Source organism: Petaurus breviceps, unplaced genomic scaffold, assembly GCF_028583685.1.
Source record: "Petaurus breviceps papuanus isolate PSGF00001 unplaced genomic scaffold, PetGlider_PUasm1.0 90700, whole genome shotgun sequence".
Taxonomy (NCBI): Eukaryota; Metazoa; Chordata; class Mammalia; order Diprotodontia; family Petauridae; genus Petaurus; species Petaurus breviceps.
The window spans coordinates 7,930,304-7,956,408 of NW_027187315.1; the positions used below are offsets into that span (position 1 = coordinate 7,930,304).

Below are 26,105 nucleotides of genomic sequence, written 5' to 3' on the forward strand. Positions count from 1 at the left end.
GTATTTGAGGAAGAGATGACCTTTCTCCTTGCCAAAGCCAACTTCTCTTTCATTCTCTCTTCTAGTGTCTTCTAGTTATTCTATCCCTTCCTGCATCATCAAGGAGTTTGGCTTTATTCTTTCGCTTCCAATCTCTACTAATTCACTACCGTCTGTCCTGTACGTTCGTAAAGCAAGGACAACCTGCTGTTTTATCTGGCTATTCTCCCAAATTATAATCCTCTATCTATTCTCCCCTTTCCAAAGTAAACTCCCAGGGTCACATGTACTCTTTGTCTCTATTTCCTCCGCTCCCATTCACTTCTCAACCCCTTGAATTCTGGCTTCTAATGCTACCAGTGAACCAACATTTCTTTTCTCTGAGATTACCAATGATATGAGCACTGCAAATTTCAGAGCTCCTTTTTTCAGCTTTATTCTCCTTGGCCTATCTGCAGCCTTTGAGATTGTTAACTACCTGATGACTCTCTCTTCCACTGGCTTTCATGACAATGCTCTCTGTTCTCCTCTTACCAGTACAGCTGCTCTTTTTCTGTCTCTTAGTGAATTGTCTCCTCTCCATAATATCTAAGTGCATGTGTGTGTGCTGCACAGTTTTGTCTTAAGCCTTCTTCTCTTCTCTCTTAATTATCTAATCTCATGGGCTAACTTATTATCTCTACACAGATGACTCCCCAAATTAATCATTAATCTCTTTTAATGCCAGTCCAATCTCAGTAACAACTGCCTATTAAACATCTCCATCTGGATGCCATCTAGGCAGCTAAAACTCAAACTGTCAGATAAAAAAGAAAAGAAAAGAAAAAGAAAGAACATCTTGCCTTCTCCACTAAACTGCTCCTCAAAAATCTTTTTCCTATTGAGGGTACCAACATCCTTCTTCTAGGGCAGGCTTGTAACTATAGAATCACCTCCTTCTTTATCCCCTATATCCCATCAGTTGCTAGGTCTTAACAATTTCAAGAATTTTTTTCACATCTATCTGCTTATTCCCATTTCTCACCACACAGATCCTTCCCTAGTTCAGAGCCTCCTCACCTGGACTCCCCAGGCCTTTTGTAATGGCCTCCTAACTGGTTTTCGATTCCAGAATCCTTCTTGTCCACAACCACCAACTATCTTCCTAGGGCACAGGTCTCAACATGTTACTCTTCTGCTGAAAGATTTTCAGTGACTCCCTATTACCTCTAGGATAAAATGAAATCTCACTCTGATGTTCAAGGTCCTCTACTATCTGACCACCATCTTCTTTTACAATATTATTTTATGTAACTCTCCTTCATACACTCTAAATTCCAACCAAACTAGCCTATTGGTTATTTGTTGAACCTAACATGGCACCCTAGCTCCAGGTGTTTGCACAGGCTGCTGCCTATGCCTGAGACATGCTCCATTTCCACTTCTACCTTTTAGGATTTGCTACATCCTTAAAAGCTTAACTCAGCTCCTACAGAAGTGTTTCCTGATGCCTCCCTGTTTTTAATGCTTTCACTCTGCTCAAATCACAGTGTCATGAGTGTTCAAGTTCAGAAGGAGGTGAGGCTGGTGAAGAAAGCTAAGGACAACAAAAAGTATATACACAATTTGTATATAGATTTATATTTTCTTATGTTGTATTCTATATGTATATGAGGAATATTCCAAAAGTTTCTAGTTATAAAAGCTTACAGCTACACTAAGACTTTTGGAACACCTTGTATGGAAACCACATGGGAATGGGGAAGAAAAAGTGAAAATTGAGATAACATTTGCCCTCCTCCAATACTGAAGTACTTATTTCATATTATTTCAAAGGTTACTTACTATATGTCAATTTTCAAAAAATGGAAGATAATAATGTTGACAAACCATATGCCATAGAATTTACATTCAGTTTTGGTAATATCATTCATGAGAGGCAATGTGGTATAGTAGATAGAGATCTGGCTTTGAACCTATGAACGCTCAGCTGTAAGTCTCTTCTCTGATTAGACTTAAGCTCCAGAGAAGGTGCAACTGAATCACCGAGGGAGTTTCCTCACTTGGTGTTCCCCATGTTAGTGAGATTTCAGATCCAGTCCCGATTGCTATTACTAAAGGGAGAGTTTGTGAATATATAGAAAAGGGAGGAGCGATAATAAGGAACCACCATGACTTCAACAAGGATAGATTCTGCCAGATTTACCTCATTTTGTTTTTGGACAAGATTATTAGACTGGTAGGTTTGGGGAATGGTATAGATGGAGTCTGCCTAGATGGTATTAGAACACTTGATAAAGTCTCTCATGTTTTTCTTGGAGAAAATGTGGTAAGATAGGAATAGTGAAATTAAGTGGATTCAAAGCTTTTCTAATGGTTGGACCCAAAGAGTAACAGTTACTAATGGCTCAATACTAACTTGGAAGGATGTTTTCAGTGGATTGTCCCAGGGTTCTGTGCTTGACCATGGGCTATTTCAGGCTTTTATCAATAATTTGGTAAAAGCCACAAATGACATGATTATTACTACATTTTCAGATGACCCAGAGCTGGGAAGATAGATATCACATTGGACAAAAGAGTCAAGAAAAACAAAGATCTTTACAGGCCAAATCTTTTCATTAGGTCAAATATAATGAGAAGAAATTTGCAGGGATAAATGTAAATCCTTATGCTAGAAATTTTTTTAAAAAGCTACTTTATAAGTATAATACAAAGAAACCATGATTAGATAGAATAGCAAAGTTGAAAGAAGCCTTGTCTTTAGGTCAGAAAGGGGTGTGCTCTAGTAATATCTTTGATACATATTAATGCTATGACCTTGACCAAGTCACTTAAACCACTCAATGTTCCAGGCAACTTTCTAAAATCATAGACCAATTATAGACCAGCTGCTAGTTGGAAGCAGTAGATGCAGTTTTCACATTGGGGAATCTCATACTGATGAATGATATGTAAAAACTAATCTATCTATCTATCTATCTATCTATCTATCTATCTATCTATCTATCATCTTTCTATCTGCCTATCATCTTTCTATCTATCTAATAAGTATGTATATGTAGTAATATGTTAGGACTAACATATATCATATGACACAATATAACATGTTATGTTACATAATAGGACTGACATGTATAATATATTATATCTATAACATAGTTATAACTGTATCTATAACACATAAGATCTATTATATTACACAATATAACTTATATAACATCTTATGCAACATAATAGAACTGACATATATAATATGTTATATCCTATAATGTGACATATATAATATCTTATATAACAAATAGAACATATACAATGTCTTGAATCATATAATATAACATATATATTATCTTATATGACATAAGAATGAAGAGGGCATAAAAGGGAGATGTACAGTTTGGGATCTTTAGCCGTAATCAGTGGCCATCCAATAGTCCAAGGAAAGACTGCTTCCCTACCAGGAAGAGTCAATTTTCCTTTTAAAATCTAAATATATGTTGTTCTAACAGATTCATCACCATGGGAATCATATTATACATATATATGTATGTATGTGTATAGATGTTCATATACACATATGTATATCTGCAACAAATATACTTATATGCACATCTATACTTATGTATATATACATGCATACATGTATGCACATATATACATATGTGTATGTATGTATGCATGTAAAGAATCCAAGATTTTTATCCTTTCCCTCCCTCTAGAGACTTTGCAGGAATTTCCCTAAGGTGAGATTTCCCTAAGGTGAGACTGTTTTTCTCTTGGTTGGACTAAGATGCCTTGTTCCCAGTGGGAAAGCTGCACTCTGTACATTATCTGCTGTATATTCTCTTCTGTTTACCTTCTTTGATGCTCTATGAATGGAGAGGAAGATCACAATTGCTTGTGGGTGAATGAGATTAGGTCATAGGATGGCTAGGAGGACACCAAGTTGGGAACATGGGTCATTCAGTCAGTCAATAAACTTTTGTTAGCATTTTCCATGAGCCAGGTACTGTGCTAAGTGCCAGGGAAAACAAAAAGGGCAAAAGACCGTCGCTGCCCTCAAGGAGCTCACAATCTAATTGGGGAAGACAAGACATGAAATAAAAAGAAGCTGACAAATTGGTGAAGTGAGTACCTGCCACCAGGTGGGAAATAATGTGGTGGCTTCACTGGGCCCTCACCTTAAAGGGAGGATCTGAGAGGAACTCTTTGATCAGAGTCTGTTCTTCATCTTCTTGAATCAGACTGATCTCCTGGATGGCTCCCAGGGCCAGGGCAGTATTGAGGATTTCAGAGTTCAGAGATCATTCAGTCTTGCTGGAGGTTACTACTGGAGACTTATCCAAGAGGGAAGTCTGGTGATAGAAAGAATAGTGGTACCTTCAACAGTAATGGGGAGATTCAGAAGAGGGGGAGGATGGGGAGAGGATGGAGAAAACAATGAATTGTTCAGGGTTCAAATTATGACTGCAACACATATTGTCTGTGTGTCTGGGGGCATGATATTTAATATCTACGTTATAGACAGATCTCCAGTTAACAGTTGTGGCTCTAGATTGGTATAGAAATTTCTTCACTAGGAGTTTTCCGATAATAAAACCATAAGTCCAGAATGAAAAAAAAGACAAAGTAAAAGTAAAAAACTTCAAATCTGTTCATAGTCTCAAATAAAACTTAATCTCTTTTCCATTTCAGAGATAAAAGACTGAACCCAGATGTGTTAATGAAGTGGGCATAAAATGGAAAGGGTGCAGTTTGGGATCTTTAGCTATAATCAATGGCCATGCAGTACTCTAAGGCAAGACTACTTCCCTACCAGGAAGAGTCAATTTTTCTTTAAAACTCCAAAGCCTCAGCATTTGAGTTCTGGTTTTATTTTAAAATCTAAAATAGGAGTACTCTACAACCAAGTGAAAGTTTCTGACAAAGATAGAAGGCTGTATCAAAGTGAAAACGTAAAGATCCAGGGCAATTTAAGATTGGTGTTTCTTGCTGTCAGCACTCAAATGTAACACACCAATACTCTTGATTTCAGAGAAGAAATGATGAGATTCAGAGTGAAGGAAATGCTAAAATGGGTCAGGGAATGGAAGGAAAGCAGTTCACAGAAACAACAGAGCATGAATAAGTCCTGTGATATCCAAAGTCAATTCCAGCTGTGACAATGTGAATCTTTATTTTTTCTATTACTCTTGTTGTTATCCATTTATACAACTTAGAAGGGCCAATAAGTGGGCCAGAGCAAAATTAGCCAAAGTGAGCAAGAAAATAGATGCCAGGGAGGATCAAAGAGAAATTTAAGGAAATGCAAGTAAAAGCACTCTAATGCCTTCCAAAGAAGAATGGTTGTCTTGGAAGGCAGTATATTTTCCACCAATGGAAGTCTTTCAGTAGAGTCTGAATGGTCGCTTGCCAGGGATATTACTCTGTTCAGTTATGGATTAGATTAGATAACCCCATGTTCCATTCAATTTGAGATTCTGTGAACCAGTGATTTCAAATTCTGATTATGTGATACTCTGGAGAATATCTGATATATCTTGAAAGCTATTATAACATTTTCCAAATTAAATTATTTTTCAAGGAAGATTCAAGTCCTCCTCCAATGCTTCGTCATGACACAGAAGTGATCTTGCATACTTGATGACTATACCAGCAGAGCGTAAGCTGGTCAGTCTTGCCAGTCTGAAAAGTCCTCCTCAAGTACCAGTGATACCATGACATGTGGACCAACTGAAATCAATTCAGAGTGACTCATCACCAGGTTGATCATAGGATAATGACCTTTTTGGTCTCAGATATTTTAAAAGATCATATACTAAGTCCTAGGGGAGATTATGACCTATATTGTTTGAAAGGAAATTATTGATGAAATCACAGATGTATGAAGGACTGAAAAAAGTCAATCTATTGTTGTGTTAAAAAGTTTTTTAATGCCATATTTTGTGAAAGCAAGCTTCACAACTCAGAAATGTTGGGTATCCTTGTCTTAATCAGAGACAGGAGGCTGCCATTTATGGTAGTACTTCTCTGTATGTTTGTAGATACAAGACTCCACACAGCAGACAAGACAATGAGTTGAGACCATCCAAATGAACCTGCATTTTAGTATTTCTAGCAAGAAACCACTGTAGTCAGAAGTAATGCCTATTTTTTTAGAACTACTCTCCAAGTGGTACTAATGGGAAAAAATCCAAACAACTGGTGCCCAGATCCCCCACCTGTTATCCGTGAGTGGTATAGCATAGCACAAGTTCACAAAGAGGCCTAGTCTCCTGGGTTTTATTTTTTATGCCCACAGGCTGGCTTTCATATACATTGACTTTCCAAACTGGCAGATGATACCATGCTGTACTCACATAATTTATTTCAGTGACAGGCTAAGCAAACTACAGCTGGCCTCATCCTGGCTCTGACTCACCTGGCAATGAAAAGAGAAGGTTTGGGATTTACATCTTCCCCATAGATGGCTTTTAGCACTAATAAATGTTGGCTGCTCCTTTGGAAATTTTGAGTTTGGAAGCTTATTCAGAATTGCCTTTAAAACCTGTTACCCATCGTTTTGGATCTTCTTGGTGGTGGCAGTGGTGGATGTGATGTTTTGAAACAGCCAGTTTAATTTAGTTCACTGGATTCAATTAATGCCTAATGTATAAAAGGCACTATGCTAGATGCTGAACCTGGAAAGGCTTTTGTTTTTGAGATACTTCCTCTGCTTCAAAGGACTTACAATAGGGTACATAGTACATAGATATTTTAAAGTATTATAAAAGGAATTAAACTTCTCTCTGTCTCTTGTCTCTCTCTACATACACATATATAAGTGCCTTCTACATATATGTGTGTATAAATATGTAATATAAAACATATTAAAAGTACGTGTTATATATTATCTGAATTAGAGTCTTTCAAAACCAATGGATAAGGCTGACAATCAATCTTAGTAATACTAAACTTTTCCTCTGTTGCCTCTAAAGAGTAAGCTCTAGAGAGAAACTGCAATCCCTTCATTTCTTATTGCAAGCTTAAGACACACTTCTATGGGGGAAGGGAGGGGCGGACAGGGAGGGGTGATTATCGACTTTCTTATTCTTTCTGCTGAGCTATTCTCATGCCAAGAAGTGGTGATCAATTCAGGTTTAACTTCCTTGAACCAATTTCTGTATTGAGCAAATGAAATGACAAAACCATGGCCAAGATTTTGTGTCTATTCTGCTCTCACTGGTATATAGTTTTATTATTATTATTATTTAAGCAATTGGGGTTAAGTAACCCACTCAAGGTTACACAGCCAGGTGTTTTTGGGTGGGTGCTAAGTGTCTGAGCCTGGATTCGATCCCCAGGTCATCCCGACACTTGAGCCGGTGCTCCTACTCACTGTGCTACCTGGCCGCCCCTATTATTATTTTTTTTTTAACAGAAAGGAAGGCAGGTGATTATACTTGCTCTTTCCAATAACTACTTAAATACTATCCTGTCGTCTTCCATATAGGTAGTTCCCAGCGTGATAGCTCCCACTACCAAGGCAAATTACAGCCTCTGTGATTGAGATAAGTCCTAGGGTGTTAGTTGTCTTCCAGGGCTGGGAAACCACACATGGCCTTGAGGCTGCAGGTTTCCCACCCCTCTTTATGCTCATGGAGGTTAAATGACTTGTCCAGGGTTACTCAACTACTAAATGTCATAGTCTTCCTAACTTTCAATCCAGTCTTATCTGCTGCTTGAATGTATATCACATGAGGGTAGATTTAAGGAACTGGGAATGTTTAGCCAGGAGGAGAGAAGATTCACAGAAAGGGGTGAGGGTGGGGGGGTAGGGGAGGACAAAATAGTTGTCTTGTCATGTAGAGGAGAGGAATTAGACCTGTTCTGTTTAGTTCCAGACCAGAAACAATGAATGGAAGTTATAGAGAAATAAATTTAAGTCTGAGGTTAAGAAAAACTTCCTAATAATGAGAACTCCCCATAAAGGACTCATGATGAAAAATGCTATCCTACTTCCAGAAAGAGATCAGATAAACTCCGAGTGCAGACTGAAGCATATTTTTTCACTTTCTTTATTTTTCTTGCCTCCTGCCCCCCCCCCCAAACATGGCAAATATGGAAATGTTTTGCATGACATATATAATATATGTCACATATATAATAGGAAATTTTGCTTGCCTTCTCAATGAGTGGGGAGGGTACTGGAGGGACAGAGAGAATTTGAAACTGAAAATAAAAATCTAAAATAAAAAAAGGAACTCTCCATAAGTGGAACAGGTTTTCTTGGGAGGAGGTGGTTCCCATCTTACTGTATATCTTCATGAAAAGATTGCATGATTCTATTCAGGTATGTTGTAGTCAGGATTTTTTTCTTTTTCTTTCTTCTTTTTAAGGATTTTTTCAGATATATGTTGGACTAGATAGTCACTGAGATCCTTCCAATTCTCAAATTCAATAATATTCCAATTGTTTCTTCAAAGAAATAAATTATTTAAAAAACTTGATGATGACTAGAAGTACAAAAGGGCAGTTATCTGTAGACAGGTTTTTACAATAAAATTAGAAAATCAAGGAAACAGGTGAAATTTGAGATTGAAAATTGCTAGCTAGCCCCTTCCTAGGTACCCAGAGTCTTCTAGTTGGCTTTGGTTAAACAAATTCCTCAAAAAATAAATGGAATGCCTTCTCCCATGGTGCTGTTAATTTATAAACTGCAAACAGCGTGTTGGATTGTGTAAAGCATTTAGCACACTCAGTGAATGTTCTTTAATATTATTCCTATTGGGCTACATGTTTAGTAGCTGCCAAGACAGGGCCAAGTGGTAACACAATGCTTGACAAGCCAAAGAGCTAGCCCTCGAAACAATGGCAGGCCATTAGGCAGCAGCAGCTGTGGTCATTATTTCAGGCTGGACCCTGCAGGTCCCTTGAAAGGCATTGCTACTCCCTCTGCCACAAGCCATTTTTTTCTCAGAATTCCAGATTTGGAAGGAACCTCAGTGACTATCTAATCAAATTCATACCTGAGCAGGGATGACCTCTACAATATACCAGACAAGTTAACACCTAGGTTTTATTTGAATATCTGAAATGAGAGAAAGCTTACTTACTATCTCCAGAGAAAACCTGGTCTATTTTTGGATGGTTCTAATTATTAGGAAGTTTTTACTGACTTCGCACCTAAATGTTCCTCTCCCTCCAATTGCACCTAGGTTCCAATTAGTGCAAGTAATGGAGTTCCCCTGAAGTGGTCACATTATTTGAATTCGCACTTCTTATTTCTATTGGGCTAGAACCAATTACCACATTTTGCATAATTATAACTTCTAACAGTGTCTGAATGTCCGAATATATTCAACTACTACAAGGGATTCATTATTCATACTAATTGGGACACAGTTGTACTGCTAATTTTGACCTCAGGGAACAAACAGAATAATTCAAATCCCTCTCTTACTTGAGACAGCCCTTCAAATACTTTAAAACAGCTATCCTATCTTATCCCTTGCCCCTGTTGTCTAGTCTTCTCTTTGTTAAAAAAACTCAGTTCTTTCAAACACCTTCACTCGGCATCATTTCAAGCCATTTCAGTATCCAGGTGGCTTGTCTCTGGATTCTAGCCAGCTTATCATTGTCCTTCCTAATATATTTCTATCATTCCTTTTGGAGGAAGAAAAAGACTCTCACCATGTAACTGTTCTGTATAGAAAATGCATTAAAATTATGGGACTTAAAATACTATTCTACCTTTATGATAGAGTTGACCATGTGTCTTCTCAAAGTCCTCTCATCATGAATGGTAGCTTCAATTACTGCCATATTTGTCTTTGAGCAAAAGAAATGAAGAAAAGAGGGAAAAGATGATAGAGGAGAAATTAATGAGGAAGATTGCTGGGGGAAATCATAATAAATAATACTCTGTACCAAATAAGGATGCTGAAATAGAGAACATGAAGAGGAAGTTGTTTCTAGTCCTTTATACAACTGTCAAGCATCTATTGGGGCAGCTAGGTGGTGCAGTGGACAGAACTTGGAGTCAGGAAGACTCATCTTCCTGAGTTTATATCTAGTCTCAGATATTTCCTAGCTGTGTGACCATGGGCAAGTCACTTAATCCTGTTTGCCTCAGTTACCTCATCTTCAAAATAAGCTGGAGAAAGAAATGGCAAACCATTCTAGTATCTTTGGAATGAAAACCCCAAATAGGGTCACAAAGAATTGGACACAACTGAATCTGATTCAACTTAATAAGCATCTATGACCTTGACATTTCCTATTTCCAGTGTTAAATATAATAAACATGGGTGGGGAAAAATTGAAATTGTCAAATCTAAATCTCTCATTGAGTCTCTATACCTCAGTTTTCATGATAATACCCAAGCTTTGAGGATATCACTTATTTTCATCAGCACAGGTCTTTGTTTTCTGGTCTTTCATGTCTTTTTCTCTCTACTTCTATTCAATAACTTATATTGTTAATTCCAATTTATATTTACTTGTCAGGAATGGGTAAATGCACTAACAATTCTCTCTGTGTGTGATATTAGACTAAAAGCATACATAGAAATTCAGTGTCTACAGTGTGTGTATGTTGTACCCTTAGGTGCCACATATGGATTAGTTGAAGGAATTGGAAATGTTTAACCTTATGAAAGGAAGACCTTATAGACTGTGGAGGACAGGGTACGGTTGTGTAGACATAATTGTCTTAAAGTATTTGAAAGACTGTCATGGAGAAAAGGGTTACACTTATTCTCTGTAACACCAGAACAGTTGAAGGGAGGCAGATTTCAAGGAAATATGAAAAAAAACATAATATAAGGAAAATGTTTATAATATGTCTAGCTGTCCCCAAATGAAACATGCTACTTTGGGAGATAAGCAAGTCTCTCAGTTGTGTATTGGACATTGTAAAAGGGATTCTTACTATGGCCATTGGTTAGATTTGATGACCTAAGAATTTACTTGATTCTATAATGGAAAGATCACTGAATTTGGAAACAAATTCTAGTCCCAGCACTGTTACTATTTATCCCTGTGACTGTGGGCAAATCACTTAAATGCTCTAGGTCTCTATTTGAACATCTGTAAAATGAGGGAGTATACTGGATGACCTGTTAGGTCGTACACCTCTAACATTCTGTGACCAATACATGTTACAAGATGTTCAACACAGAATTTGAGAATTGGAAGGGATTTCAGTGGCCAATGATATAATCCAACCCATGCACAAAGGATCACCAAACCTCTGCTTAAAAACTTCCAAGGAGAGGCAACCCACTGGCTCTTGAGGCAGCCTATTCCACTCTTAGCTCTGCTGTTATTGAATTGTTTCGGTTGTGTTTGATTCTTTGTGACCCTAGTTGGGGCTTTCTTGGCAGAGATATTGGAGTGATTTGTCATTCCTTCTCTAGGTCATTTTACAGATGAGGAAACTGAGCCAAACAGGGTTAAGAGACTTATTCAGGGTCACAGGAGCTACTGAGTGTGGGAGGCCAGATTTGAATTCATGAAGATGAGTCTTTCTGATTCCAGGCCTGGCACTCTGTCCACTGTAACATCTATAGCCCAACAGCTACAATTTTTTCCCCCTAACATCATGACACCAAAATTGATTTCTTTGCTCTTATTATGTTCAACAGCAGGCTGAATTATGTTTTTGCCCTATGAGACCAAACAGAAGTCTAAAACTTCCTCTGTATGAAAGCTTTCTAAATACCTGAACACTGCCATTAAGTTCCTCCTCTTTTCCCCATTTTATTTTTCTCTAAGCTAAACATGTCTAATTCTTTTAACTAGTCCTCATATGAAATGTACTCAAAACCTTTTTCTATCCTAGTTAGTCTTCTCTGGGCATACTCTAGCTTGCCAATGTTCTTCTTAAATGAAAGTGCCTAGAACTGAAAATGATAATCAAGATGATATCTAACAAGGGGAGAGTGCTGCTTCATGTTCCTGGAAATTATGCCTCTCTTAATTCAGCCCAAGATTGCATGAATCACATTGGCTACTACATCACAAGACTGACAAATAGTAAGCTTGCAGTCCACAAACAGTCTTTTCAGAAGGACTGCTTATTTATCCTTGTCTCCCCCATCTTCCATTTGTGGAGCTGTTTTTCAGACCCAAGGGCAAAACTTGGCATTTACACCTATTGGATTTCATTTTATTAGATATAGCCCACAACTTTAACCTATCAAAATCCTTTTGGACCTTGAGTCTGTCATTCAGCATATTGGCTATCCCTTCCATCTTTGTGACACCTGAAAATTTGATTAGTACCCTATGTAAGTTTTTATCCAAATCATTGATCAAAATGTTAAATAGTGCAGGGCAAAATTGATCAGTGATAAAAGCAAGTTTCATATGAAAATTAATTTGGAACAGAAATGAAGATAACAGTGTCTAATCTTATTCCAAGATTTAAGAAGCTATGCAGTGCCCAACAGAAGCACACATCCCATTCTTAACAATAATTATTTAAGAATTATTTTTTTCAATTTGAATGTATTATTTTTCTAAAATGGCTAATAAATTGTTAGGACATAAGTGCTTATTACATTGTTTGGATTCAAATACTTAAATGCAACCATTAAGCATTTTTTTTTTGGTCTAGCAGTGCCATGAAAAATTTACTGAAACACTAAGGGTAGTGACAATAGAGAAAGTTTGGGAATTTCTGGTGAAATCCATATCTTTCCATCTTTTCTGCAAGAACAATATTAAATATTTTATCCAAAGCTTTGCTAAAATTTAAGTAAATTATATCTATAGCATTCCCCTCAACTATTAATTAGGTAATCCAGTAGAAAAAAAAGGAAATGAGGTTAGTTTAGTATGACTTGATCATGTTGAACCCATGTTGGCTCTTTGTAATCACTGTTTTGCTTTCTAGATTTTGCCAACCATTTCTTTAATGATACTCTGAAAAATTTCTCTATGATTGAAAAACAAAGCATGATGGCATGTAGTTTGCAGATTCCATTCTATTCCCTTTTTTTGAAAATTGGGACATTTTCCTTTCTCAGTCTTGCGTTACCCCTCCCATTTTCCATGGTCTCTCAAGAATTACTAGGAATGGCTCTGTAATCACTTCTACCAGTACTTTAGGGGCTCTAGGAGCTAGTTCATGTGGGCCAGGTGACATCTTGGTTATATCAACTCTCTATTAGCTATTTTTGGTACTATTTGTGCTATCATTTCTAGTGTAAACTTTTTTCTCTACTTTGCAGGGAAAAACAGAAACAAAATTAAAAAAAAAAACAACTCTGCCTAGTTTCTATTGTCATTCTATTATCATTGTCCCATTCGCCTTAAGCAAAAGTCCTATTCTTTCTCTGATCCTCCATCTACCAATATAACTAAAAACCTCCTTTTGTTGTTTTTGCCTCTTATACATGCCCCAGCTCATTCTGAGCTTTAACATTCTTTTTTTTTAAAAGCAATTGGGGTTAAGTAACTTGCTCAAGGTTACATGGCTAGGTATTTCTGGGTGTGGTGTTGAGTATCTGAGCCGGGTCATCCCGACACTGGGGCCAGTGCTCTTACTCGATGTGCTACCTGGCTGCCCCTAAGCAATTGGGGTTAAGTAACTTGCTCAAGGTTACACGGCCAGGTGTTTCTGGGTGGGTGCTAAGTGTCTGAGCCCAGGATTTGATCCCCATGTCATCCCGACACTGGAGCCGGTGCTATTACTCGCTGTGCTACCTGGCCACCCTGAGCTTTAACATTCTTAATACCATTTTTAGAGGCTTGTCCTACACTCATCTGTTACCTGGTCTTGCTTCCATCTTTTGTACATTTCTTTTTAAAGATGAAGTTGGTTGGTGAGTTCTCTTTTTATCTACATCTGTCTCTTCATATCAATCTCATTTTTCCTCCTCGGTTTCATTTGCATCTTTAGAATTTCATTCTTAAGCATCTCCCATCCTTCCTGGGCTGGTTTCCCCCAAATATTTTACTCCATGGGATCTCACTTATTTTTTTCCTGAACCTTCTGCAATCTTTCTTCCCCAAATCCAGGGAACTTATAATCCTATGCCCAGTTTTCCTCTCTTCCTCACAAACTCTGGGATAGAATTGTCAGTTCCCTTCAAGGTTCCTACTCTTTCCACTTCAGCAGCCCATTCCTCCCCCTTATTGAGAATCACATCCAGAATAGAAGTTCCTCTTGTTGGTTCTTCTGCTTTTTGAAGAATGAAATCATCACTAAGACAAATTGAGGAGTAATTAGCTATTCTGTCTTTGTCAGGGAGAGAACTCCAGCAAATTTCTGGATAATTTAAGTCCCTCTTATCACTACAATATCATGCCTCTACACTAAGCATTTGATTTATTTCCAAAACTGTTTCCTGTTGTTGTCCAGGTGGTCTGTAGTCTACTCTAATGACAATCACTTCTGTTTCTCCTTTGACCTTTATCTAAATACTCTCTTATATACTTCCCTTCCCTGTTTTTTCCTCGTATAAATAAACCTTCTTAATTTACAATGGAACCCCATCCAATTGTCTAATCTGTTTTCTGAAATAGGGTATATCCATCCATTCGATGGTTCAAATACATGGTTCAGTCATGTATTTCATTCCACCAAGGATTCAATGATTATTATGTGGTCAAAATTTCCTGTCTCATAGAACCTCTAGTTTCTCTTGCTTGTTGCCTAAAGTTTTAGTATAGACATTTGAGATCATGGGTTTTACTGCTGTTTCCTTTCTTGGATTTTGTCTCCTGTGAATTTCTGCATTTCAGATGCTATTCTTCTTCCTTGTTTGAAGGCACTCCCTATGGTATCTAATTGTTTAGATCTGAGAATATACACAGGCAATATTTCTTCACCCTTCCTCCCTCCCATCTTTTCTTATCTTAAAGTCTCCAAATTAGATTTGCAAAACACTTAGCAAATACATTTTTATTTTATTAAATCCATAGGAACTGGTGAAATCAGTTAGTTGTTCTCATCTGATTAGTTAGTGAGATCAGAGCCTCTGTTAGTTGTCTTCTGTCAATGGCCAAAATTTGTCAGTCTGTTGTGATCTAGAAACATAAATCTCATTCTCAAATAGTTGACTGTACAGTCAGCTCTTTGGCCCAATCCAATCTTCTCTTTATCTTGGTAAATTGGCCTTCCACTTATTTTTCATTTTTCTCTTTCTACTGGCTCATTTCCTACTGGCTACAAATGTACCCAGGTCTCCCCTATCCTGAAAAAAACCTCACTTGATCTTTCCATCTCTGCTAACTATTGTCCTAGATCTCTCTGCCTTTTGTAGCTAAACTACTCAAAAGACCATCTGCAATAGGTGCCTACACTTCCTCTCCTCCTACTCTCTTCTCAACCCTTTACAATTCAGTTTCCAATCTTAAAATTCCACTGAAATAGCTCTTTCCAAAGTTACCACTGATCTTAGTTGCCAAATTCAAAGACCTTTTTTTTTTTTTTTAAGCAATCGGGGTTAAGTAACTTGCTCAAGGTTACAAGGCCAGTTATTTCTGGGTGTGGTGCTGAGTGTCTGAGCCCCGGATTCCGTCTCCAGGTCGTTCCAACACTGGAGCCGGTGCTCTTACTCGCTGAGCCACCTGGCCACCCCTAAGCAATTGGGGTTAAGTAACTTGCTCAAGGTTACAAGGCCAGGTGTTTCTGGGTGGGTGCTAAGTGTCTGAGCCTGGGATTGGATCTCCAGGTCTTCTCAACACTGGAGCCGGTGCTCTTACTCGCTGTGCTAGCTGGCCGCCCCCAAAGGCCTTTTCTTAATCCTCATTCTTGACCTCTCAGCAACCTTTGACACTTTGATTACCTTCTCCTCCTTAATAACCTCTTGTCTCTAGGTTTTTAGGATATTAGTTTCTCTTGGTTCTCCTCCTACTTATCTGACTGCTCCTTCTCTGTTCCCTTTCCTGTATCCTCATGCAGATCACACCTTCTCTCTGTAAGTGTCTCTCAGGCTTCTTCTGTCTTGGGTCTTCTTTTCACTCTTTACACTACTTCACTTGGTGATCTCACCAGTTCCTATGGATTTAATTTTTGTTTCTATGCTGATGGTTCTCATATCTACATATTATGGCCTAACCTTTCTGCTGACCTCCAATCTAACATTTCCAGCTGTCTTTTAGACAGCTCAAACTTGCTGTCCAGTGGACATCTTAAACTAAAGAGTCCAAAACAAAATCCTTTATCTTTCCCCCTAAATCTTCCCCCATTCTTATCTTCCCTTCTTACCACAGAGGGCAACATCATCCTTCCAGTTCTCCAGGATCACAACCTACATGTTATCCTCTCTCTGTCTCAGAGATCTCTCACATATTCAAGTAATTTCCAAGGCCTGTCAATTTTACCTCAGCAAGATGACTCATGTATGTCCCCTTCTCTCCTCTGATACTGTCACCACCCTTATCACCTCACACCCAGATCACTGCAATAATCTGCTGGTGGGTCTGCCTGCCTCAAGAGTCTCTCCACTGATCCATCCTCCATTCAGCCACCTAAAGTACACATCTGACCATGTCATTCCCCTACTTGATAAACTCCAGTGACTTCCTATTACCTCCATGATCAAATATGAAATGTTCTGCTTGACATTCAAAACCCTTCATAATATAGCCCCTTCCTCCTTTTCCAGTCTCCTTGTACCTTACTCCCCTGCAATAATCTTCAGTCTGACACTGGCCTCCTGATTATTCCTTGAACAAAGCACTCCATTTTTTTTGTCTCTGGGCATTTTTTCTAACTGTTCTCCATGTCTGGAATGTTCTTGCTCTTCAACTCCACCTACTGACTTCTCTGGCTTCCTTTAAGTACCAACTAATATCCCATCTTTTACAGGAAATCTTTCCCAACTCCTCTTAATTCTAGTGCCTTATCTTTGTTCATTATTTCTTGTCTATCCTGTATATACCTTGTTTTGCATATATTTGTTTGCTTGGGGTCTCCCCCATTATTCCTTGAGAGGAAGGGCTATCTTTAGCCTTTCTTTGTATTCCTTTGTATCTCTTTTGCTTAGCACAGTTCTTGGCACATAATAAGAGATTAACAAATGTGTCTTGATTGACTGAGTTGTTCACTTCTCTATTTTTCTCTTATGTAACCCTTAGGCACAAGGATGGGCGATAGTGAATAAAACACAACCTGTCCCAAGATGGTTTTCAGTTTCTTGTTCAAGACTTCATAATCATTGATAAAACTTTTTTGGTTCCTTCTGGTAGTGTCATTATGCTTAAATGAAGTTCCAAGAACCAGTAATTATAATGTATTGAATCTGGGAGATTTTCTTTTTTTTTTCTTGAATTTACCCCCAGGAATACAACAGATATTTCTAGTGTTGTTATCAGGTTGGAAAATAACTGTCTAAGACTACTGCTCTTCTCCTCCTCTTCCTCTTCCCCTTAGTGAATATGGATCTGAGATTCTTTTATAACATTCTTGGGAGAACAAGCAGCTTCTTACCCTTCAAAGCATTCAGATTTCTCTTTTTCAAGAATAGCCTTGAATGTGTTTTAAGCTTTAATTGTACAGCTGTCCTCTTCCCCCTTCCCCTTCTGTATGTCAGTCTTCTATGCTACATTATCCGTACAAAGGTCATCCTTCCTCCTCCAACTCAGATAATTTTTTTCTCTCATTGCAGCCTTTTATCTGCTTCCTTTATGAGTCCCTCATTCTCCCTAATGACCTGGGGACAGAGAGGCATTCTTCAAATCCCTTTACCTTTTTTAGGAGAGAAATCAGTATGTCCTTGGAACATAGGTAACAGTCACTCAACTGTGACAGAAATGCAAACATAACCCCCTCCATGCAGGTCACACACAAGTTCCTCTCTTCAACATACTGGTTGAGAATTTACAACCTTGTATCTTCAAATTACTCATGGATATTTATACTTCACATGTAATCTCATGGATAAAACTTTTCAAAAGTCATTTATAATTTCATAATAACTAACCTTCTCAAATTCTTTTCTTTTGTCTCTACAATAACTTCATAGCCACAGCCACAGTCACCTCCTCTCTCTCTACTTTGTTTTACCTATCTGCCCCATCCACCAATCACTTTTTCAACTTGCTTACCTCACACATTAACCCCTAGAGCAAGGTCACATACTAAGTGCCATGAGTATGCCAAACTTGAAATTCCTTCTTGGACAATTCTCAAGCTAACACTGATCCTTTAAGGTGACCTCCTTTGTGATTGATGGTATTTCCTCTGATCCTCTCAGAGGCTACCTCCTCTGTGAATCTCTTTCTCTTCAAATTACCTTGGATTATGCTGATCTGTACATATATGTGTGTATATTAATATACATATGTGTATATAATATAATATAAATAATAAATATATGATGTGATATAATATAATATTACATAATGTAATGTAGTATCATATCGTATCATATCATATTGCATCATGTCATATATAATATATTCTTTGTAAATGTTAGGGGTTTTTTTCATTTTTCTCTTTGCATCCATGGAACCAGTAAATTATCAGGCTGGTAAATTTTTAACAACTGACTTTTGGAGAAAAGAACATACTCACATAACACACTTTTAAGTTTAATTTGAACTATTTCCTTTTTCTCCACCACTTTCTTAAATCTAGAATAGATAATCAACAAAATAATAATTGTACCCTGATTTGTAACATTTGCTGATTTTTGAGATATCAATATGCAATCTGAAAACGTAATCTAGTACAGCCTTTCCTGGAACCCAGATGAATGTTTTACCATGGAAGGTACTTTTTGTTGTTTTTTGGTCATTTCAGTTGTGTCCAGTACTTTGTGACCCCATTTGGGGTATTCTTGGCAAAGATATTGGAATCGTTTAACATTTCCTTCTGCAGTTCCATTTATAGATGAGGAAATTGAGGTAAAAAGGGTTAAGTGATTTGCCCAGGGTCACACAGTTAATAAGTATATGAGGCTGGATTTGAATTCAGGTCTTCCTGACTCCTGGACTGATATTCTATCCACTGCACAACCTAGATGATCATAGAAAACAGTTTGTAAATATTTATTGAATTTAATCTTTTAAAAAATCATTTTACAAATAACCTTGTTATTTTTGGCACATAACCTGTTCATAAGTTGGGGACAGTCTACACCAAGTCTTCACAAATACAGTACTGCAGTCCTTATCAGTAGGTTGCTCATGGCATCCTGGAATGCCTAGTCAAGGCTTTTATTTATATGACACCGACTCCTCTAGAAATGCCTTGAAAGGCATTGTTCAATAGCTTTAAGAACCCACAGAAACACCTGCATCTAGTGCTTTCCCCTTTACCTCACCCCATTGATTGCCAGACAGGGATAAAGAGGTGAGTGAAAGAATTACAGGAAATTGTGGGGATGACTGTCATTTGGGGAATAACTGAACAAGGTGTCATATATGATCATGATGGAATACTACTATGCTATAAGAAATGATGGGCTTGGTGATCTTAGGAAAACATGGATAGACGCGTGAAATAACGAAGAACAAAATGAGCAGAGATGAGAGAACATTGTATACAGTAACTGCAAAATAGTTTTAAGAATGACTTTGAGTGACTACATCATTTTGGCTTTTATAAATACCCAAATTAACTACAAAGGACTTATGAAGGAAGATGGTATCTGGATCCAGAGAGAGAACTAACGAATAGAAGTATGTATGGAATGATTTCTAATATATACATATTTGTGTCTAATGTTGTACATCTCTAGGGCAGGGGCATGGGGGAAGGGAAGAAAAAAAGGAAAAAAAAATTACATAACTGTATTTTGTGTTTAAAAGGAGTGGAGAGTACATAACAGATTTGCAGTTTCATGTACAATCATCTTTTTTCTATTCTACTATGTTATAGAAATGATTGTTTTGTTTCTTAAGTTCAGGATAAAATAAATAAAAATTTAAAAAATGTATAGGGGCATTTAGGTGATGCAGTAGATAGAATGATGAGCCTAGAGGTGGGAAGACTCATCTTCCTGATTTCAAATCCAGTCTCAGACAGTTACTAGTTGTGTGACCCTGGGCAAGTCACTTAACCCTGTTTGCCTCAGTTTCCTCATCTGTCAAATTAACTAGAGAAAAAATGGCAAACCACTACAGTAGCTTTGCTAAAAAATCCCAAATGGGGTCACTAAGTGTCGAACATGACTCAAACAACTGAACAACACTATGTTCTAGGTTTAAATTATGTGTCAGATGTGATAATAACATCTACCTCACAGATTGTTGTGAGCATCAATTGAGATAGCATTTATAAATCACTTTGTAGACCTTAAACCACTATGTTAATGTGAGCTATTATTATTCATCTTGTTCTTATTTTTTTTCACTGGAGTTTTGATAAAAAATGGTCCTGGGATAAGGTGTTATCCACATACATACAGACATACATACACATTTGTATATCAGTTATATCATATATCTACATATGGCATATATGAATGTGTGAATTAAGTGGCACAGTGGACAGAGTGCCAGGCCTGGAGTCAAGAAGACTCCTCTTCATGAGTTCAAATATTTACTAGCTATGTAACTGAACAACTATATATAATTTTATGTACAATATTATATTTAATATAATAAATAAACAATGCATAAATAAATAATAAAATAATACAGGTGGATAAAATAACTGCTTTTGGTAGCTGGTAATTTTTGTAGTAGAATTAAAGCTTTGGGATGTCAGCATATCTTTTGAAGTCTATATGGAACCATGTGCAGAATAATTACAATAGTAGACAGCATGATGATATGTATTCATTACTCCTCCTTTTGCTCCATGGCTTAGATTTCTTTCGCTAGTTCTCAAGGTTTTGAAAGCTTCTCATGCCACATAGCTTGGAGGTTATGTGGCATTGGTATTGGTATTGGTATTCTAACATCCATTTAAAAGTGCCATTTAAAAGTTTTTGTGATTTGATAGTTTTTTTCTGGGTGATTGTAGACAATGGTTTCATCTGTGATATTGCTCCATTTGCTGAACAGCTTATTTATTGAATTCTCTAGGATTACGCAAGGCCTCTGTGGTATAGAGATTTATTGCCTATTAGTTTGTGAGCTAATGAGCTTATCAGTACTATTATAATGATTGCTACCATGGTCATTAGTATGAAGAATGATGGTATTAACACTCTCTATAGGGTTGAAGAAGGTAAGCGTACTGCGTCTTTACAGCTAATCACAAAATGACTGCCACATTTCATACCTCCTCTTTGCCAGCCCAAAACTCACTGACAGTCATTTCAAGAAAGATAGATGGGTAAATACGACTAAGCATGCTTGTTAGAATGCTTGTTCATCTCCAGGGGTGAGGAAGGGAATGCCATGTCACCAACTCCATCTTCCTAGTTTCCATTTGGCAAGATCCTTGGAAGAGCAGGTGGTGGGTTTCTGGAATCCCTATCCCAAGGATTTAAGAACTCCAGATGGCAACATATATGTATGATGGTACAACACATATATCTTCATGCAGGAAAAGGCAAGGAAGCAAGTTATCATAGGTTCCTTCATCCTAAGCGCTCTAAATACCTTGAGCTTTGGAAACCAGGGAATGTCCCTAGGAAGAGAAACACCATACCTATTAATGGTATGACTTCCAGTCTGACATCAACTGGAGCTGCTTTTCTGTGGACTGGGTTTTTTCCCTCACTTCTTCTTCTACTTCCTACTAGAGTATTTCTGAATTTTGGTTTGCATCAGTAACAACTTTTTTTTTTTTTTTTACAGAATAGATGGTAACTTCACCTAACAAATATATATATAGCTCTTGAAACGGGTGAACATTAACAATGGAAACTACTTTATATTTCCATTCACTATTGAAATAGACTTTTTGAGGGAACAACCAGTGGATATGAGTAACAAAATTCAACACTCCTAATTTCAATATAGTTGCATCTGAGGAAGACTTGTGTCAGAGGCTGTCAGAATAAATAGCGTTGGAAACATTTCCCCAAGTTGCCAAAACCCCAAAGTCACAGAACTGTTGGAACAATGCATGCTAGAACTCTCATTTCTGATTTCAAATTCTTCTGCAAATAATCTTGTTGGACTATTGCTGGGCTTTTGAATACCAGAAACAATAAATCAAATTCTAAAAGAGAATTGTTTTCTGAAACGCAATGAAAATCTCAATAATATCAACTCCTGAAATCTTTTCTTGTTTTAAAATTAGAAAAATCCCAAACCTCAATTAAGGTTTAAATTACTTGGTCTTTTCATATTCTTTTTATAACGTGTCCTTCTGTGTCCATACAGTTGGTAAGGGTAGATTTTCTCAGTTAAAATTTTATTCTGCTTTTTATTTTCCTTGACAGAAAAAAAGTTCACATTTTAACCACTATCTTTACTCATTTTTTAATTTGAAGTTTACATGCCACACTTTGACTTTAAAATAATAGTGGCATGGGTCAGAATAAAGCTTTATGTTTTGTTTTGTTTTTAGGGGTTTAAGTTAGGCCAAGACTTGGAAGAAAGATTTTAACCATCAAATGTAAAGAGAAGATTTTGCCAAACACTACAATCAGATAAGGGTGCTAAAACTTTTTCTGGAAAACATGTCAGAACTTGACAGGAAGTAGACTACAAAAGGGAAGATTTTCAAAACACTGTGAGAGGTATCATGGCAGAATGGATAGATGACTGATCCTGGAATTAGGAAGACCCAGCTTAGTGTCTTGCCTCTGACATAAACTAGCTATGTGACATTAGCAAGTTTTTAACCTCTCAGTGACCAAATTTTTAAAGCTATGTATTTTAGAAGAATTGTCCATCTGTGATAATTGTGAAAGTTTCCGTGATGGGAGACTTTTTGAAAGAGATTTTTAAAGAAAAGTTCCATTTCTGTGATGTGTTTTGTTTTGTTTTTTTTTGAAAAAAAAATTATTTTTAGAATTTGAGTTTCTGGTGTTTAAATCCCAGACTTAGCCCAACAAGATTATTTGTAGAAGAATCAGAAATCAGAAGTGATAGTTTCAGCATTTTTTTAAAGTAATTGGGGTTAAGTAACTTGCTCAAGGTTACACAGCCAGTTATTTTGCGTGGGTGCCAAGTATCTGAGGCCGGAACCGATCCTGGGTCTCCCGAGGCCGAGGCCGGGGCCGGTGCTCTTACTGTGCCACCAGGCCACCCCAGTTTCAGCATTTTTAGAGCTATAAATTATAGATGTGCTGTCCATCTGTATCAGTGAAGGGAAGGAATTTTCCACACTGAGGAATCTATGATAGTCCAAATTATCTTCTCCCCCTCCCCCCAGGAATAAAAAAAAGGCAATGGGGAAAAACAAAACAAAACATTGAGCAGAAGGGTTTTCCCCATTCATGGAATCTCTCCAACTCGGCACTCTTTTGGATAAGCAAATGCTTGTCCCAGAATGTAAATCCCATTTGGTACTGGAAGCCTGGGTTACCTGATGTGGGTGTACTGTCTGTGACAATAAAATAAACCCTGACACCTGTCAGCCCTTGGCTCTGAGCCCCACTGAGCCAGAGGCACAGGACAGGGTGGGAGTATGTGAATGGTGAAAGGCAAGCTTCTCCCTGGGGATGGTCAGTAAAGTTGGCATCTTAAGGTATGCCCTCAGTCAAATCTTCCCCCAAATACTGATGTGGGGCTTCAGTTTGTGTATATGTGTGTGTGTATGAGTGCGCGCACACACACACACACATTTGCAGCATGCAGTATGCATGGCCAACTGATGTTTCCCTCCCCTGAGGTGCCTCATAGGTTTCAAAAGGATTCCCTGTCTTTGTCTTCTATGGAAATCAAATATAGAAGTTCATGGCTGCTGACCTGACTGGTGAGCAGTGGGTACTACTAGCTGGAATGTTGCCACTGGCAGGGGTAGACAGGAAAATAGGAATGTTCTTAATGCACTCCCAAAGAAAACCATTGGTGGACAAAAGAGTGGCTGTATTTTTACCCTCTCCATGCTGCCAGGAGTCTTTAAATAGAACCTCTAGGGACTTGTATGGAATAATTCATATTAAAACCCAAGAAGTGGCAAAGGAGGAGGGTGTTGTTTTTTTCCTGGTAGAGCTGGAAGTAAAGAGCTCATTTTAAATTCAGTTGTGTTAAATTTTCTCCTTTTGGGCTTTTTAATGGACTTTAGCTAATTCAGTAAAGAGTATTTAAGCCCCCAGTAAAAGAAAAGGAAAGGGTAACAGCACCAAAGATTACATTTCCATTCAGATGATATTAGCTATACCATTTATGAATACAGCACAGTGGGCTGTGTGAGACTCTTAAATGGGAAAATCTAATTGAGATGTCCAATTCTTTCCATTTGTATCTTATAAACCAAACAGTTGCTTTGTTATAAAACAAGCACAAAGTCTCCATTCTCAAACCCCATGGGCTTTCAGCTTGTTTCATGCTAAGGTCCATTCCCAACTTGCTCTTTGCCAAATTGGCTTAGTGATTACAATCCAATTCGTTGACTAGAATGAGAGCCATCCATATCTCTCTTTACAGGGTGAAGGGTAAGGGTAAAAATTAAGAAAGGGGCAGAGACATTTGGGTTTAGTGGAAAGAACAGGAGATTTGTGGACAGAGGACCTGAATTTGAAGACTAGTTCTGCTACTTACTACCCAAGGGATATTAAGCAAGTCAATTAACCTCCCTGGGCATCAGTTTCTTCAACTGTAAAATGAAGGGTTTGGAATAGAAGATTCTTATAGTTCTCAATGTCTGATCCTGGATCCTTTTTGACATAGGGAATTTTAGTTTCTCTTCCTTCAAACTTCCCCTAAAAATAAGAAAACCACAATTTCTACAAGCTTAACCCTGTGCAATACCCATTGCATCAAAAGTGAATGTTATAAAATTGTAAACAATAGGCATGGCCCCAGCTCTTTTGCAGAGATGGGAAATCCATGCATGTGATACATTGCACGTGTTTTCTGACTTTTTCAATGCATTGATCAACTTTGCTGGTTTTTTCCTCTTTTTTTATTATTTATGTGATATGACTCTCTGAGACTGGAGAGGTCTAGGGATACTAGGAGAAATTCCAGGAATATGAACAAACAAAAGAGATCAATAAAAATGTATTTAAAGAAAAATACACCTTCTTTCTCACCCAACTCCCACCTCAGCACTTGGACAGAGATGTGTTCAGCATTTGCATTATCATGGCTAACCTTGACCAATCCAGGGCCTCAGTATTAACTCCAAGTTGCCTGTCCTAATGGGCAGCAGAGCCACAATGATTCTTATGCTTAGAAGTGGGCTCAAGCTTAGATTTTTAAGAGCCACCAAAGTGTATTATCCAAACAATGACTGATGCCAGAATGACATGTATGGAATAATACAGAGATAGAAAAATCTTTTTAGTGGCTCTCCCCAGAATGAGCTCCACCTAAGCCATCCTGAAAACAGGAGGGAGCCCAAGGTATGTCTTTTTTTTTTAATATACTTGTTACAAGCGTGGGTTTTCGGATGGTGTTGGGGGGAGTGATGGGAAGATTGAAGTAGTAATAATAATATTCATTACCCTCTCCCCAAAAAAAGAAAGAGGTAAATATTAATGACAAGTTTTTAAAAATCTGTGAAGAGGGCAGAAAGGAGACATAAACAAGGTAGTGTTGGAGTTACTATGTTAAATTTAATATATACTTAAAAAATTAGTTGTATGCTATAGAGTTTTTTTTAAAAGCAATTAGGGTTAAGTAACTTGCTCAAGGTTACACAGCCAGTTATTTCTGGGTGTGGTGCTGAGTATCTGAGCCCAGATTTGATCCAGGTCATCCCGACACTGGAGCTGGTGCTCTTACTCGCTGAGCCACCTGGCCACCCCTAAACAATTGGGGTTAAATAACTTGCTCAAGGTTACACGGCCAGGTGTTTCTGGGTGGGTGCTAAGTGTCTGAGCCCAGGATTCGATCTCCAGGTCATCCCAACACTGGAGCTGGTGCTCTTACTCGCTGTGCTACCTGGCCGCCCCTGCTATAGAGTTTTACATGACACATAAGTCCTCTTTTCCTGTTCTTTGTATAAGAAAATGCTCATGTTTGTTGATGTATGTCAAGTTCATAATTAAAAAATGAAAAACAAATGGAATGAAGAAAGGACTCACAATATAAGGGAGTCAGTTGTAGGAGTAATAGAATAGGGAGGGAAAGACATAAAGAAAAGCTATATCATTACACACACACACAGAGACAGACAGAGAGGGAGGCAGAGA

The 26,105-nt window shown here is 37.8% G+C and overlaps 1 protein-coding gene across 2 annotated transcripts in view; it reads right to left on the minus strand.

Annotated features, from left to right (window-relative positions):
* NDP (norrin cystine knot growth factor NDP) overlaps positions 1-26,105 on the minus strand; it is a 63,082-nt gene that overhangs the window by 33,150 nt on the left and 3,827 nt on the right. The window contains exon 2 of one of the 2 annotated variants that reach the window (XM_069065745.1): positions 4,140-4,313. The exons of the other annotated variant lie outside the window; for it this stretch is intronic. The gene's annotated coding sequence lies outside the window, so the exon portion shown is untranslated. The remainder of the gene's footprint in view (positions 1-4,139; positions 4,314-26,105) is intronic. 2 annotated transcript variants of the gene reach the window in all.